The sequence below is a fragment of the Trichosurus vulpecula genome, chromosome 4 (assembly GCF_011100635.1).
Source record: "Trichosurus vulpecula isolate mTriVul1 chromosome 4, mTriVul1.pri, whole genome shotgun sequence".
In the NCBI taxonomy this organism is placed as follows: Eukaryota; Metazoa; Chordata; class Mammalia; order Diprotodontia; family Phalangeridae; genus Trichosurus; species Trichosurus vulpecula.
Genome location: NC_050576.1, coordinates 370,386,162 through 370,401,754, shown reverse-complemented (window position 1 = coordinate 370,401,754; position 15,593 = coordinate 370,386,162). Strand labels below are relative to the sequence as shown.

General features: G+C 40.0%; 1 protein-coding gene across 4 annotated transcripts in view; it reads right to left on the bottom strand.

The window, feature by feature from the left end:
* FARP1 (FERM, ARH/RhoGEF and pleckstrin domain protein 1) overlaps positions 1-14,627 on the bottom strand; it is a 335,175-nt gene extending 320,548 nt beyond the window's left edge. Inside the window, exons 1-2 of one of the 4 annotated variants that reach the window (XM_036754657.1) lie at positions 13,223-13,650; positions 6,385-6,438 (exon numbers count right to left, since the gene is read on the bottom strand). The gene's annotated coding sequence lies outside the window, so the exon portion shown is untranslated. Of the gene's footprint in view, positions 1-6,384; positions 6,439-12,952; positions 13,048-13,222; positions 13,948-14,505 lie in introns of those variants that run through there. The other 3 variants (XM_036754656.1, XM_036754655.1, XM_036754659.1) reach the window with 3 other exon arrangements.
* Between the last annotated feature and the right edge of the window lie 966 nt (positions 14,628-15,593).

Here is a 15,593-nt window from a genome sequence, read left to right as displayed (position 1 = left end):
CAATATGATGACAATCAAAATATCAACGGATTGTTCTATAAAATTAGAAAAAATGACCAAATATATATAGAAATCAAATGGGAAATAAAAAGTAAAGGCAAATTCTTGGTAATTCATGTCAGCCCTAACTTTCCTCTATTCTGTGCTTCCCTTTATGGTCTCCTGAAACACATTTTGTTATTAAGCAAACTGACATTCCTATTAGTTTGACACTTTTTGCCCTCTTTCCTTTTTTCTTATATGGTTGTGAAATTGACAACCTCCACAAGACTCTGCATCTGTACTCAGTGTCTCTACCACTGGATGTCCCTTTCTCCTGGTCGTGTGACAAACCAATAGACTCATATAGAGAAATGACTAAAAATTCAATGAGAGGACAGAACCCAATGAACAAACATTATACAATTAAGGGAAAAGAACCAAATCCCTGATGAAAGAAAGGACTCTGCATCCTCCGCAGTAATCATAAATAACAGCAAGAAGTTCTCAAATCCACAGAAAAATAGAATTTTTAAATGCATTAGGGTTAGGGCCTTGATCTGTGATATTATTAGTATAAGGAACACCTAGATGAGGAACTTCATCTATCCATGCAGGTCAGTACCTCCTTTGCAACTTATACTCTTAGACAGATGTCCAGAGCACTAAATGGTTATATGACTTGCCAGCCTCACACATCCATTCACTGTGTGAGGCAACAGGACTTGAACCAATATATTTCTGGCTTCAAAACCAGTTTTTTGTCCCTTATGCCATGCTATTTTTTATCTTAAAAAATATAAATTTTTAATGAGGTAATAATAGATTTGGAACACAAAAATACAGAAGCAGAAGAAGAAGAGAATCAAAAGGAAAATACTTTAAAATAATAGATTCATTCCATACAAGCCAAAGAAACTGCCTTGAAAGACAGGATGCACAGGGATAATTTCATCATCAAAGAAAACTTCCCAAAACTTTTGATAAATAAATGATTGATTAAATACACAGATTATCAGAGAACACCACCATGTTGAAAATATAATGATTCAATTTTATAATTTTGATGCCTAACGACAAATTGTAAGAAGTCAGGAGAAGGACTTTCAAATTTGAAGGAACACCAATTTGAATAACTCAGGAGTGCGCTACAGTCATAAGAAATCAAAGGAAAAAAAAGGATAGAACATTCCCTGGAGTTGGGGCCTGGGTACACTGACCAGACATGGTCCCAGACTGTGGCTGTGGATATGGAAATCAAAACATGCTGGTAAATGTAGTGGCAAAGGGTCAGGGTTCTGTTGGTTGTGGTTACTAGCAGGAGAACAAAGTTCCTGGTTTCAGCTCCAAGGCAGGGCTTGTAGCCACCAGGGACTGCAGGGAGTAAAAGAGTTTGAGGTGACAGCATCCCTGTTGGGGGCTCTGGATCCATGCTTAGAGGTAGAGAGGAGTACCTGACAGAGTTCAAAAACAACAGCACAAAAAACCTGAAGCTTGAGATATTATTCCTCACACCTTGGGACCAGAGCCCAACTCTAATATAAAGTTAATGGCCAAGAAATAAGTCATTAAAAAAAAAGTAAGCAACAGAGAAATAAACTGACTCTAGATAGCTACTATGCTGATAGAGAAGATCAGGGTTCAAACTCAGTAAAAAACAGTGAAGTCAAAACAGCTAATTTTAATTCAAAGAAAAATGTCAAATGGTCACAAGTCCAAAAAGAGTTCTTTGAAGAGCATAAAAAGAACTTCAAAAATTAAATAAAAGAAGTTGAGGAAAAATTGGGGGAGGGGGGAGAGTAATGCAAAAAATTCAAGAAAATTATGAAAAGAAAGCCAATCAATTGGAAAAAGAGATCCAAAAACTTACAGAAGAAAATAACTCCTTACAAATTAGAACCAGGAAAGGAGAAGTTAATGACTTCATAAGACACTAAGAAATAACGAAATAAAATCAAAAAAATGAAAAAAATAGAAGAAAATGTAAAACACCAGAAAAAGAAATGACACAAAAACAGATCTAGGAAACACAACTTAAGAACTGTTGAACACCAGAAAGTTATAATCAAAGAGTCTAGACACCATACTTCAAGAAATTACTAAGGAAAATTGCTCTGAAGTTTTAGAGGGTAAAATAGAAATTGAAAAAATCCACCAATCACCACCTGAAAGAGATCAGAAGATGAAAACTCACAGGAACATTATAGCTAAGTTTTGGAGCTTCCAGGTCAGGGAGAAAATACTATAAGCAACTAGAAAGAAACAATTCAAGTACTGTAGAGCTACAGTCAGGATAACACAAGATTTAGCAGCTTCTACATTAAAGGACTGAAGGGCATGGAACATTATATTCCAAAGAGAAAAGGAGCTAGGTTTGCAACCAAGAATAACTTACCCAGCAAAGCTAAGTGTAATCTGGCAAGGAAAAAAAGGATATTTAATGAATTAGAAGACTTTCAGGTATTCTTGAGGAAAAGACCAGAACTGAGTGGAAAATCTGACCTACAAGAATCAAAAGAAACATAAGATAAACATGAAAGACCAATTATAAGAGATTTAATAGGGTCAAACTGTTTACTTCTTACATGAGAAAACATTATCTGTAACTCTTAAGAATGTTATCATTACTAGGGTAATCTGAAAGAGCATACACAGATAAAAGGCTTAGGATTGAGTTGAGTGTGGATGGGAGTGATGGGATGATCTTAAAAAATAAAATTGGGTAGGGAGAGGTAAAATGGAGCAATTATCAAATAAAAACAAGGAGTGAATGAAAGAACTGCTACAGCGGAGGGCAGGAGGAAGAGGACAGCTAGTAGTGCTAGAGCCTTATTCTCATCAGAACTGGGTTGAAAAGGGAATAACATTTACATCTAGAAGGGTATAAAAGTCTTCTTAACTTACACTGGAGGAAGGATGGGAAAAAAAGGGAGAGAAGGATAAGTAGTGAGGAAAAATAGGATGGAGAGAAATACACAATTAGTAATTACAACTTTGAATGTAAATGAGATGAACTCATACGTAAGATGGAGATAGTAGAATGAATTAAAAACCAGGAACTAACAATATGTTGTTTACAAGAAACACATTTTAAAATGAGAGATGCACACAGAGGAAAAATAAAGGTGGAGTAGAATTTATTATGCTTCGGCTGATGCAAAAAAAGAGGGGGTAGCAACCATGACCTCAGACAAAGTTAAAGCTAAAATAGATTTAATTAAGAGATTATGAAGGAAGATGGTATCTACCTCTAGAGAAAGAACTGATAAAAGTAGGTATTGTATGGGTCGTGCGTGTGTGTGTGTGTGTGTGTGTGTGTGTGTGTGTGAGAGAGAGAGAGAGAGAGAGAGAGAGAGAGAGAGAGAGAGAGAGAGAGAGGCTTTTTTCTAGTGCAGAGTGGGAAAGGAGGGAGCAAGGCAGTTAGGAACTTAAAGTGTAAAAAAATAAAATTTAATTTTAAAATATTATTTAGGAATAAAAAGTCAAAGAGGCTTAAAAAAAGGAAGAAGGATAGGTATTTGCACAAAAATATTTATAGCAGATCTTTTTGTTGTGGCAAATAACTGGAAACTGAGGGAATGCCCATCAATTAGGGAATGACTGAACAAGTCATTTTGTGGTACATGATTGTAATGGAATACTATTGTACCTTAAGAAATGATAAACAGGATAATTTCAGAAAAACCTGGGAAGACTTATGTGAACTGATGCAAAGTGAAGTGAGCAGAATCAGGAGAATATTGTACATAGTAACAATATCATATATGATGATCAAATGTGAATGACTTAGTTATTCTCAGCAATATAATGGAATTGTCTTGGATCAAAAGACTCATGATGAAAAATGTTATCCACCTCCAAAGAGAAAACTAATGAACTCTGGATGCTGAATGAAACTCACCTTTTTTAAAAACCTCTATTTTTCTTTTTTGTTTGTTTGGGTCTTCTTTTGCAACATAGCTAAAATAGCAATGTGTTTGAATGATGTCACACATGTAATTAATATCAAATTGCTTGCCTTCTCAAGGAGGAAGGGACAAGAGGGAAGGAGAGAATTTGAAATTCAAAATGTTAAAAAAATGTTAGAAAAAAAGTTTACATGTAATTGAGAAATATTTGACAAAATTAATAAAATATATATATACACATATACATATACATATACATATATATATATATATATAGTTTAAAAAAGAAGGAAGAAGAGGATCCTAAAAGTTGTTAGATAACAACTACCAGAATCTTGATTAGGTGGTAAATATGGACTGAATGAAACTCAAAGTAAGAGTAACAGTGGTAGATGGAAAGCCAGGACATGGCACTGGAAAGCAAGGAGAATTCCAACTCCCCACCTCGACCAATGAGTCAGGGAATGAGTGAAATTGCAGCCAGCACTGGAAAAGGGTGACAGTAGGAAAGAGCCAAGTCTCAGTGAGAGCAGGAAGATGGAAGGAGCAAGAAAGGAAAAGGTTTAAAATGACAGCACACTTGTTACTTTTGGATCAGGCATTCCAAGGAGTATAGCCAAAAGGGTGGATAGCTTTATAGTAGGGTAGTGGAGTGGGGGAGGGGAGAAGAGGTCAGTGAGGGACACAGGACCGGGGTTTGAACAATGATAGGGGTTCAAAATCACCGGTAAAGGAGAGGATATGATATGGTGAGAGTTCAGTAATGATTGAGGAATAAGTTCAAGCAGGTAATCATAATTCCTAGATGATCTGACTCAGGTTGAAGTCTTCCCAGGGTACCAAACAACAATCTGTAAAGTTTCAGGCAAGGTAACTGGTGGAGTGGAAGTTGCAGTAAGTCACGTAAGTGAGAGGGAGTAAGATGGAATAGCTGTCTACAAGGTGGAGGACACTAGGAAGCACCTTTCTTTGGTAGCAGGGATATGGGTAAAGACACGTGCCCATGTGTGGCTCCAATCCCCAATTTTCCTTAGTCTGTCTCTCTTCCTGGGCTGGGACTTGTTTACTCACCCTACCAACCCACATCAGCAGTTTGGATTGGTGCCCCAGAGAGGTGGCCACCCAGCTATTATTCTACTATTCAGGGACTTAAGGGATAGTCCTTGTGGTTGACTTCCCATCGACACTAAAGCCCTATACCTATACCCTTTACTAATTTGTTTCTCATAAATGCATCAGCCACTGATACTCAACTTTCACTGAAACATTTACCAAAAATGTAAAGCAAACACATATTTATATAATTTTCCACTCACAATTATACTTCCCCACTTCCCAATAATGCAGAGTATCCATAGAGTGATTGGACACACTCAAAGTCCCAGGGTAGTGAGGCACACATGTGGGAAGTACATGTGGCCAGGACAGCTTACAACTCCATAACTATAGACTGTACATAAAAGTCTGTTGAGAGGATTGGTCTCTTGGTTAACAAAAACATCCAGTGCCAAGCTGTGCTCATCCATGCTGTGCTTGAGTAACATAGCAATCAGACTAGTCCATCTACTGAGTTACTTCTCTGATGCTTTTCTTCCAAGATGTTCTTCAGCTTGGCTGACCTTACTGGACAGCTACTATAGCATCCATCACTTCTAGATTCAGGCTTAGCCAATGTCTTCAGCTAACATGGTATTGTGCCACTTTAGGAAAAGACACTAACCTTCATCCTAAAACTGGCAAAAGCACCTCCAACTCTACACCCTTGTAAGAGTCTAATACTCCACTTATTAGTAACATGTGGCAGTGTGGAGAAGGAAAGGGGTATCATGGGAGTTTTTTGGAGAGACAATAAGGTTTGAAACAGCCATTATGGTGAATGGGATAGAGAATCAATTAGAGGAGTAAAAGAACTACCTTGTTGCAGTGAAGGTCTATTTGATATTAGATAATAAAATCGGTTGTGGACTCAGTCAAGACATTTACATAACTTCTTACAGCTCCATTCAACAGAATGTCGATTATGAATAGAGGCAGAAGATGAAGGAACAATCCGGGGTTGGAGTTTGGCAAGATGTGAGAAATGTACTATTGACTGTATAGAAATGTACTACTGCTTTTGCTAAACTGATTTTTTTCTCTTATAATCTTTACTAAAAGTGATGCCTCACTGGGTAGTAGAGGGGGAGGGGTATATTCAGAAAAGAATGTAATGAACAAACAAGTTGATTTGATACTGGTTAAAAATTAGAGAAGTTGACTAATGAATCAAATTAGGTATACAATATCCTAATAGCTTGTAGTTGGATAAACTCAAAGACTTTAGCTACAGAGGTGAGACCTTGATATTTGACAAAAACTGCAGGGAAAAAAAAATAATTTGACACAAATTAGGTTTATACCAACACTTTACACCATGTATCAAAATAAGGTCCAAATGGATACATGACTTAGATATAAGAAGCCATATTATAAACAAATAGGAGGGCAAGGAAATTACCTTTCACATTTATGAATAAGGGAACAGTTCATGAAGAAATTGATGATAAAGAGCCTAAGTGAAGATAAAAAAAAATTTTGATTATATAAAATTTAAAAGTTTTTACACAAACAAAACCAATACATTTAAAAATCAGAAGGGAAAAAGCTAAGAAAAAAATTTCCATTAGTTTTCTGTCAATCACCTCATTTCCCAGATACATCACTCAATCAATAAACATTTATTAAATGCGTACTGTGCCAGGCACTGTGCTAAGTGCTGGGGGCGGGGGGGAGGCAAAAGATAGTCCTTACAATTTAATATGGGAGACAACATGCAGACAAATATATACAAAGCAAGCTACTTACAGGATACATAGGAAATAATGAACAGAGAAGGCACTGGAATTAAGAGGGAGGGGTCGGGGAAGACTTCCTATAAAAGATGAAATTTTAATTGGGACTGAAAAGGAAACCAGGGAAGTCAATTCTTAGAGGAGAGGAGAGAGAAAATTAATTTATGAGAATAAGAGCCATTCCCCAATTGATAACAGAAGAAAGAAAGAAAGAAAGAAAGAAAGAAAGAAAGAAAGAAAGAAAGAAAGAAAGAAAGAAGGAAAGAATGAAAGAAGGAAAGGAAGGAAGAAGGAAAGGAAGGAAGACAGAAGGAAAGAGAAAGAAGAAAGAAATCCAAATTATAGTTAGCCATATGAAAAAAAAATGTTCTAAATCACCAATAAAATTAGAGAAATATAAGTCAAAGCAACTATGAAGTTCAACCTTACAGTAGACTGGCAAAGATGATAGTTTAAAGCTTTTTGAATACGTTGAAGACAAGCCTATCTTATACAAAATTCTACTCTATAGCAGAAGTATCTCTATCAGCTTATCTTCTTCTAAAGCATCATGTAATATTAATTGAAATAACAATATTTCCTAGGCTTATAGAGATATGACACTTCTGGTAAGGTCGTGTTTATCTTACTTTAGAGGTAACATTACTTCTGGGGCATCATTTCTGTAGCTGGCATAGAGGATAGAGCACTGGATCTTGAGCCAGGAAGATCTGAGATCAAATCCAGTTTCAGACATTTACTAGTAGTATGACCCTGGCCAAGTCATTTAACCTGTTGGCTTTAATTTCCTCATCTGTAAAATGAAAAAAAATAATAGCACCTATGTTCCAGAGTTGTTGTGAGACTAATATTTATAAAATGCTATAATAAATGCTAACTATTAAATCAATAGATAATTTCTTCCTTTTCTTCCTCAAACTCTTTCTGCACTCTGAGGAAGAACAACTTTTCATTTTTGCTTTCAGACCATCTGTCTGTTTGATTGCAGTCTTAAGCTCCTATTTCCTGTCTTTTTAAGACAAGCATGTAATATTTTCATTTTATACCTCTTTTTAGCTCAGTTTTATTGATGCAATAGCAAAATTATCATATGTTGTGATCAAGCACATAACAATTGTGCTCAAATGTAATGTGATCTGACCTCAAATTCCTAAGTATTTTTCATAATTCATAGAACAAGACTACTGATATTTTATACTTTCAGATCTGAATAAGCCAATCGACCTTTACTAGCTCCAATACAGTTAGCTCATCCTAATAGACTGCCTTCCCCACAAGCAATATCAGGGACCACTTTTGGCAAGGTTTTAATACAGCAGATCATTCAGCAATAAAAAGCAGATCTGACCAAAGGGTAGACTTCTTTGCACAACATGCTACATTGAGCATTCATCTTCTGAGTTAAAAGGGGTGGCATTACCCTTAGGTTGATCATTGGAAGTTATTTCTACAATATTTAATATTTCATAAGGATACAAACTATTAATTTAAAAACCATGAGTACAAATTGGGTTTTTTTTCAATTTTAGGATGTGGGAGAGGGAAAGAATTAGGCATCTAAAAGCAAAATTACACTTTATGTGTTTCTTAGCAATATTAGTAGAAAAAATTCAAAATAAATCAAGATAATAAGCAATTAAAAATCTAGTTTCCAACTTCCCAGAGTACTAGGAAGTTGTCAGCATTAATATTAAACTTCCTTTTAAAAAAATGAAAGACTAGTTTTTAAATACTCTAAAATCATGGTGAATACCTAATCAAGCCAAAAAATCAACATGACTACCTTAAAATTGCATTTTCCCATTGTTGTGATGTAATTTAAAACAAACCATCAGGCTAGACTAAAATCTTGTATAAAGTAAACTCAGAAGAGATCACTCATAATGGTGAATTATCTCTAATATAATAATGTAATATCCAAGCTGACTTTTCCTTCATTTAGAAGCTAAATGCAACCCAGATCTCTCTTGAAAACTTATGGCCACATAGGACAATTTTACACATGAAATTGAGGGAACTCATCTACTTCCCACATAAATTCAATCTGCAAATCTTCTGCCATACCTGGCAATCTTCATTCAGTACTTTAATAGACAGGAAATTACAGGTCAAAGTTGAAGATCACTGGCAGTAATGAACACAGATACTAAGAGTCACATTGTACTTGCTGGCCCTATCAGACTCACAAAAGTATCAAGTTCTCCAGACACAATATGTTTTTTTCAATGTCTCAACTAAAGCTTTTAGTTTTAGTGTTGCTAGGATGCTATGATCCTAAATGGCACACATGGAGAGACAGAGTGAACAAAAAAAAAACAAAAAACTCTAGATAAAGAACCTTCTCCACTTTAAAACGAACTAAATATTTTTGAGACAACTTAGTAAAAACTGAAATCTGTATTTAGAAAAAAAAAAGGCTCCAAAACTTATTTGTCCAACCTTATGATGCAAAACTCTTAAAAAAAATCTTTAGCAGTCTCATAATTGCAAGGATAAACCATGATTCCAGAAGACCAAGGATAAGATGTGCTACTCATCTCTTCCCAAAGAAGTGACAGAATTAAAATTCAGAATGAGACATACAGTTTTGAACATGGTCAATGTGGTAATTTGTTTTGCATGTTTGTGATGGGGGGTTTATTTTCCCTTTAATTGAGGGAGCTGGGAGTGAAAATAAATGTGTGTAATAAAACCAATATTTCATATCAATCTTTTTTGTTCTTTGTATTCCAACATGTTCATGTTTTTAATAATTTCATAATAAAAAATTTAATTTTTAAAAGAAATTTGCTTTCTCAAGGTCTTTGATAGCTATTTTGTTTGCTACTTAATTTTAGTTCAAATTGGGCATTTGGAAAATGAATGATGGCATAATACCTAAGCAGCTTCTATATGGTAATCTAAACACTGTGGGCAGCAGGGTAAGAAGAAATGCTATCAAATACTTTCTTCAGAAAAGGAGATTTTTGCAGAGCAGCACAATCAGGGACTAGTTTAAGCAAAAGAAATAGAGATCAACTTGGAATTTAGTAATCAGAGATGGGCTGGCCCCAATTTGAACAAAACCAGCATATAACTAACATGAATGGAAGACAAAGAATCCACAGACGTGGACAGTCTCCATAGTTCATAGACAACCAAGAGGCAGATTAACTGTGTGCCCAGGGGCCAAATAACTTGAGTCATTTGCAGCAACAGCCTTAGAATAACAAACATCACTACTATTAGGAGCAAAATCCTCAAATAGGTAAAAGAAGCATTACTCAAAACACATTGCATAAACAGAAGTGTTTGCAAATAGATTGTTTAAAGAGCCTAATCACCACATTACCAAAAAGATAGGTGAGAATCTTTACTGAAAGCAATTTCCCTCATTCTCTGGAGAAATTCTAAAAAGGAATTTTTCTAGAACTTTTAACATGATGATTAAATTTATTTTCTTTCTTTGAACTTGCTTTACTTCAGGAACAGAATCTTATTATTTATTATTACTCAAAATCATATTCTCAGATTGCTTACTTCCCAGTAAATTATATAGACAAATATCCATAAACACCGTGATTGCTGAGGAGTGTAAATTTGTACACTGTATTGTTTAATGTTCAATAAGTAATTAAATCTCTTGGAAACTATTTTTTTGTGAACAGTACTTGTGCAATTTACAGTCTCAGTATTAGCATGATGCAATTTCTAAAACCAATGAAGAAAAATGAATAAAGATAGCTAAACATAGCTGATGGAATACTAGTAGAGCAGCAATAGTATTCTAATATGACCCAATGGCACTTAATCCCCAGGGTCCTTTGAGAAAGAGGATACATAAGGAAAGAGATTATAAAAACCAAACCCCACAATACATCCTTTAGTTACCTTGGATGCCAGTATTTTCACTTAGAAGTGAAACACACTCTCTAAAATCACAGGCTCAAATGTTGCAAAGACTAGGAGTAACATCTGAAAAACTTACATCACAATCCAAGTAATCCTGGATTCTTTCCATTCCATACTAAGCAAAGAAGTTACAGATTTTCTGAGTTATATCTGAAGAGGTTAGAATCTGGTTATCTCTACCCCAGAGCATTGTACCCCCCACCACCAGTATTTCTTGCTTCACATAGTGGTGAGGCTTAGGATAATTTAGGTTATCCAAAACTAAATAACTCCTAGTAATGTCACTATTATAAAAAGTAGATAACTAAGGGTTTTTTGGTCGTGTGAAATAAGAGTTCTGATACTAGTCGTATGATCATGAGGAAATCACTTACTCTCCCTAAGCCTGTTTCATCAAATGTAAAATGCGATTAAGGACACCTGTTGTACCTCCCTCATATGGTTGCTGTGAAGATCAAATGTGTATGTAGGGCTCTGTAAACTTTAAATAACTATACTGTGGGATATTATTATTTTTTATTATATTTCTTTCTTTTATTTTGGGGAATTTGTACCTGTGACTTCATTCCCTTGTGTGTAAGGAAGTGCTCTATCAATGCAGGTTGGCAACTATTCTACTCAATAACACCCTTAGAGGATTGCCCTGGGTAATAAAGCTAGTATGTTTCAGTCAGGACTAGATTCTATTTCTTCATGGTTCCACCAAGCTGCCAATTTCATTATGGCTGAACTAATTCCAACACCAAATTCTTGCCACAGATATGTGTTGCAAGAATACAGAACAATCCTATCCGTCTGGATTTCCATCGCCTTGTATACATATCTGAAGGGCACAATTTTGTTTTGTTTGTTTGTTTTTATTTTCCAGTAGACGAACTGCTTGGAGGTAGGTCTGTCCAAAAAAAAGGAGGAAAAAAAAAGGCTACCAGGCACCAAATTGGGTCATTCCCCAGCAAGAAAGGGGGGGAGGTAGGGGGGAGGCAGCCAGATGTACAGAACTCCAAAGAGCTTTCTTTGCCTCATCCTAACAATGAAGCCAATTTTAAAATCAACCTTCAAAGCCCTTTTCACTCTTAGGATGGGAAAAGCCAAGTAAAGAAAATGACCAACCGACAGACACTATAATGGTGAGGTAGCTCAACTAGACCACATTTGATTCTTCATAGCAGCTTTGGATCTAAGATTATGTTGCTTATTGAAGCAGAGGAGTTATGGTTTCTTCAGGGAATCTATTGAGATCCTAGCTGGGTTCATAAGGAATGGAGTACACGTGCTATAGAAGGGCTAGAAGCAAGAGAAAGGAGCTGTAAAACATATACTGCATTACAAGCGTCACAGAGGAAAAGGTCCATTCTCTCCTGACCAGTCTGCTAAACAAATAACTGGAAATTCAATGTGATTTTTACCACAGAATAGAATTTTTAAAAAAAGGCACACTAGCCACGCTGCTTTTATGTGTACTGCTAAGCTGTTCCAGATGAAAATCGAGATTTTTTTTTCCCTCCCAGTCCTCGTACTGAACAAGCCCATGGGGCTACAAGGAACTCATTCCTTTGTAAGGCTCAATCTGGGGGACACTGAACAGATTCCCCAAACCAGCAGGAAGCAATGAGTTGTCCATTTGGCATTACAGCTATAAATGCACTTCAGACTCATTAAGAGGAATTTATCCTTTGATTTAAAAATAAACAGATGCACACTCAGCACCAAGCTGGATCACACATTTAAAGTTTCCAGAACTTAGGGTTTTTAAATCACATTCAAAAGATTTTTTAAAATGTGCACCATTTTTTTTTTCAAAGATAGAAGTTTGCCACACGTGGAAGGGAGGGGGAGGAAGGGTTGGGGGGTAAAGGGGCAGATGTTCCATGAAATCTAACTTGTGCTCTGACCAGATTCATCTTTGTCACCCAAGTCTAGGGACTGCAGCTTAACTTTGCGACCAGATCTGAACAAGCTCCGGACACTTCACAGAACACCCAATCAGGTTTAACAGCTATCGGCCTGATACTTGGCTCTAGGGTCTAAAATTTACACGCTAAGCGTCCAGAAGAAGCTTCCCAATGCTGTCACCAAAGAAGGGGAATGGGGGGCGGGGTAGTTCGATTAAGAAGGAAAGGGTCTGGCGACCCAACGTCCTGGGATTCCTCTGGCGAGGAGTCAAAGGAAAGCAATGGAAAGTGTCCTCCCATACTTGCGCTGCCCCGGGAGTCCAACAGGGCACCCGAAGTCCCCTACTATTGTTATGCTACAGCAGTGTCCACCAGCCCGGCCCAGGAACCTCCGGCTTCCAAAAAGCCCCACCCACCACCCAGTCTCCCATCGAGGCGAAACCATCCTCACCTGCCCCATACCCCCAGCCCGCTTCCAGGGGCCGTCCAAGGTCCGATCTCCTTCTCCTCGGCCCTTCACCACCACCACCACCCAGCTTTCTCCAGTAGCCAAGAGACTTCCACAAGTTGCTGCAGCGGCAGCTGCCCTCTCTCTCCCCACACCCACACCTCCCCCTCGGGGACAAGTCCGATGCCCTCCCCTTCCTCCGACCTGGACTCCCCGCCCCCCCACCCCACCCCCTACACAGCCTTCATTGTTCCCATAGCAGCTCATACTTACCTCCACGTCTCGGGACTAGGGCTGGAGCTGCCGCTACTCCCCAGCGTCCGGGGCTCGGGCTCCCGCTGCTTCTCCTCCTCCTCCTCCTCCCCCGTGCCGAGGGCCCCGGACTGCTGAGGGAGGCGGCTGCTGCTGCTGCTGCTCGCGCGGCTCCCGGACTGGGGCTGCAGCGGCTGCTTTCTATTAATACTCCCGGGCGCTGGTGGCTCCCGTCTCCCGCGCGCAAGTAGAGCTGGCAGGGGCCGGCGGAGGTCCGAGCCATTAAAGGGTTCCCGGGGATGGGGAAGAAGGGGAGGAGCAGGAGGACGAAAGACGAGGGGAGAAGGAGAGGGAAGGTAGCGGGCTCAGGGTCGCCATGTCCGGCTCGACGCCTAGGCAAACACCATTTGCACGGGAGAAGCCCGAGAGGCGGCGGCTGTGCCTCTTTCCTTCCCCGCCCCCTTTTCCCTCCCCACCCCTCCAAATAAAATTAAAAGGCGGAACGGCGGCTGCAAAGACGCTGGTGAATAGCTTGTCTCCGGTAGACCCGGCCGGCGAGCGGGAACTGAACTCAGCGGCCCCACCGCCGCGGTCGCCGCACCTCCCCGCCCCTAAGCCAGCCCCCTCCGGAGGGGGGAGGGGGAAGAAGGAGAAGGTGGGGGGAAGGGGAAGCTACGGTCGAGAAGAGAGAAGGAGAGGGAGAGCTACAGCCCCCTCCAGCGTTCGGCCCCGCTTCCAGCCAGCCTGCTTCTCAGGCACCGCCCCGCCCCGCCCCGCCCCAAGCTCCCGGGGAGACCCCAGGACACGCCCCGGGTCCCGCGGACACAGCTTAGGGGACAGCGCCAAAGGAAGCTAGGAGGTGTCTGAGCAGACTGTCGCCGCCGCCGCCGCCTCTGCAGCGGGAGCTGCTGGGCTGGGGATTGTCACCCATCCTTCCCACCCGGCACAAACAATGCTCCCCTCTCCCCGAAGAGACAACCCCCTCCCCCAAGCTCCACGCGGGACTCCCTACCCCTAGTTCCTTATCGTAACTGAAGGTCGGAGCATGTTTTCTCTCTGCGACGCCACCGAGAAGGGAATAAAAATGGGAGAAGGAAGAGGGAGATTGAAGCCATTCTTTATACCCTTTAAAAGAAAGAGCCAGGTTTGCTGATTTTAAAGAAAGAAAACTAGCGAGGTGGATGAACAGGTAAACCTCGAGACTGTAGAGGTTTGAAAAGAATAACTGAGGGTACCAAGACCTGAGGATTTCTCCCCGTCTCCCCCTGGGGTAATCTAAAGCGACGTCCCACCTAGCTACCCACCTATGTGTATCTTCCCTTCGGCGGCCCCCTGGGGACAGGAGCTGGTCTTTGCTGCAAAAGCACCCGCGCCACCCTTTTCCTTCGCCGCCGCGCTCCGCCTCTCCCGCGCCACCGCTACCTACAGGCGGCAAAGGGGTTAATCCCAAAGGGATCAGCTGCCACAAAAGCCCGTCCCACCCGGCTGGAGGAGCCTTAAGTGGGCCCTAGGTCAGGCGTAACCAGTATCCCTAGCTGTTCCCACCCATTCCGGCCCTTACTTCCCTCTCCTGGACTTTGCTGCAAGGACAGATTCGCCCTGGTGGGAGGCACACCTGGATTCCTCCCCTTCCATCCGCCGCCCCTCACTCTCGCCCCAGCAAGAAGCCTGGCACTCCCGAGGACAGATAAAGTCCCTATACCAGGTTTATTTTGTTTCCATGGGGGAGAATGGACTCCCTTGGCCTGAAAGGCTCGCGGACTCTGCCCCCAGCCATTTGCAATGCTCCTATGAACTCAGAAACACTGGCAAGGCGTGCTCCTGTGGCCCGATTGACAAAAGAGAGATATTGTTCCAGCAGGTGCTGCCATAAGTATTCACCCTTTAGACTGCTATCTTTCTTTATCACCCTTCCAGCACCTTCTAGCTTCCGGGTAGTCTCTCCTCTTTTCCCTTATCTTAACAGATAAGAGACCTCTTGGCCTATTTTTTTTTTTTACCTGAAAAATCTTTTGTAGCAGTTGATCAGAATCTAAGCTTCAAGAGACAGAAAGGAGAAAAACAAAAAGGTGCAAACAAATCTTCCTGCCACCTAATTCACCAAAAAGTCTCACTTTGTGAATGTGTGTTCAACTTAAAGGGACAATGGACCCAAGACCCTTTCCAGTTCACCTCCTACTCAGGATTATGGACCATAGCTGTCAGAGCATCTCCTCTAATAAGAAAAGTTGTAATAAATGGTATAGTATTTATATTTATCATTGCTACCAACTTGCTAGTCAGGAAGAGAACCCCTTTATTTTGGATGTCTAAAATGTATAGGTAAGCCCAGCATCCCACTTCAGTACAGAGTCAAAGCTTTAAGGAGACCTCATTTTAATGAATGGCTCCA